The 2253-nt window shown below is 40.7% G+C and overlaps 1 non-coding gene across 1 annotated transcript; it reads right to left on the bottom strand.

Moving 5' to 3' along the window:
• Positions 1–1938: 1938 nt before the first annotated feature.
• LOC112441033 (U6 spliceosomal RNA) lies at positions 1939–2046 on the bottom strand. Its single transcript, XR_003029016.1, has one exon. It is a non-coding gene; the product is annotated as a U6 spliceosomal RNA (small nuclear RNA).
• Between the last annotated feature and the right edge of the window lie 207 nt (positions 2047–2253).

Here is a 2253-nt window from a genome sequence, read left to right as displayed (position 1 = left end):
TTGTTTTGAGAACACAGATAGTCCTTGTAGGGAGTGTGCAGTTAAACGGGAGGTAGATTCAAGATGTCATGACAATCTGGAAACTATGGAGTTCAATGCATATTAAGTGGAGCCGAGCTTGATTCCGGTTAAAACATACCTACTCTTGGCTAATGTGAAGAAACACTGATACAAAAATTGATCCCATTTTTGGGTGTCTTTTTTTCTTTTTTTTCAACAGAACCATTAGAGTTTGTCTTTATGGCACTCATGTGGGAACTCTGCCCTTGACCTTTACAGACAGGGTGGGGAAGAATCTGGCCCTGGAAACCACGGATCCCCCCTTGTGATCTATAGTCTTCTCTACTCATTTCTTAGTTCCCTCAGGTATGCATTCCTTTTGGAACACAAAGTTCAAAAGTGGATAGACACAAAGGAGTGTGAACTTGGTGTCTATGGAGGTTGGTGGTGATCTGTGGAAAAGCAATAGCTAAGTCCCCAAGTGGGGGGAAGTTAAGCTGCCTCTCTCAGCCTCACTCCACATTCCTCCTCGGGCCCGGTACACAAACTTTTTTGTGCACGTTAATATGGATAGCTACGGATTAGTTTGTAAATGGATTAAATATCAATTTAAGGTTAACAACTGTAGAGTTGACTAAATCCACTGAGATTATTAAGATCAGTGTCTTTAGGCTCAGAGAGAGGTAGAAATTAGGAAGAGGATTTACTATTGATTTTGGACTGTTGCTGCCTCCTTAAATTCATGCTGAGGGATGTCCATACCACCCTCCAACTAGTTCTTTCTTTTAGTGTTTTGTCTCCCTCATCTCCCCAACAACCAGTTCTTTCTTTTAGTCTATACTTTACTGTCTGCCTCCTCTCCCTTCTCCTATCAGCCAACAACCCCACCTCATCCCCCATCCCATCACATCTAACCTCCATTACTTATTTCTTTCCCTCCCTCCCTCTCCCATCCCCCCTCCTCCTTCCCTCCCTTCCCCTTCCCTTTCCCCTTCCCTCTTCCCCCTTCCTCTTCCTTCCTTCTTTCCTTCCTTCCTTCTTTCCTTCTTTCCTTCTTTCTTCCCTTCCTTCCTTCTTTCCTTCCTTCCTTCTTTCCTTCCTTCCTTCTTTCCTTCCTTCCTTCCTTCCTTCCTTCCTCCCTGTCTCCCTCCTTTCTTGCTTCCTTCCTTCCATTCATATTTATTTCTTTGTGATGTAAAATTTAATAGGAGAAAATGTATGAAGAATATGAAGAAATCATACACAAGAACTAGTTGTTGGGGGTGTAGGGGAGATAATCATACACAATAATGTTATGTCAAGAAAGACTTCCCAAGAGTCAGCTCCTTTCTATGATGGAATGAGCTCCCAGGAGATACAATAGGAGGCCAATCACTTGAATTATTTAAAACTCAACTGGACAAAGTCATCAAAGATGTGCTACCAGGAAGGCCCAGCCTCAGCCATATAGGAATGAAGAAAATGGTCCTAACAGGATTTTTCTCTTCTCAGCTCAGTTTTTCTTTAGGCTAAATTCTGTAACTCCTGCTGAAATCAGCTCTATCTATAGTCAGCAAGTTTCACTACTGTGGTAAAATTCATCAGAAATTAGAACAAAATAAGGGTAGGAGATATTAGGGATGCCCTTCTCAAGGAAAAGCCTGTTCTTGTTGATGAAACATTGAACTTGATATCGAAGGAGCTCAGTTCTTACTCCAGGCCAGCTCCTGATTATGGGATAAGAAAGGAAAGTTATTCTGCTACTTCATGACAAAATGTCCTGGTTATACATTACTTCCAGAAGTGTCTGAGTAAATGAGTAAAGCACTACAGCTTTCTCCCTGCAAAATCTTTGTTTCCCCAATATACATTTATGACATTTATACTAAGATCCACTTATTTTTATTTTGAATATACTATCCTTGCAGTGCATTTTAGGAGTCTTTCTTATTTTTTTTTAAATTTGTGGACTGCTTCATGAATTTTCCTGTCATCTTTGCTCAGGGGCAAATGCTGATCTTCTCTGTATTGTTCCAATTTTAGTATATGTGCTGTCTAAGTGAACACCAGAAATCTTTTAACAGAAAGTGTGTGGAATGTAAATATTGCTACTTTGGAACAGACCAATGTCCTTGCTGCCTAGCACTGTAGGACTTATGGAAAGCTGTTGCTGTTTACAGTGATGATGTCACCAGACAAACATATCCCTTGATTCTCCTCAAACTTTGATAGAAACCCACTGGATTCTATAAACCAACAGAACTTTCTACATGG

Source organism: Pan paniscus, chromosome 8 (assembly GCF_029289425.2).
Source record: "Pan paniscus chromosome 8, NHGRI_mPanPan1-v2.0_pri, whole genome shotgun sequence".
NCBI classification, from domain to species: domain Eukaryota; kingdom Metazoa; phylum Chordata; class Mammalia; order Primates; family Hominidae; genus Pan; species Pan paniscus.
The sequence above is the reverse complement of the archived record's forward strand: the minus strand, read 5'-3'. Positions and strand labels throughout refer to the sequence as shown.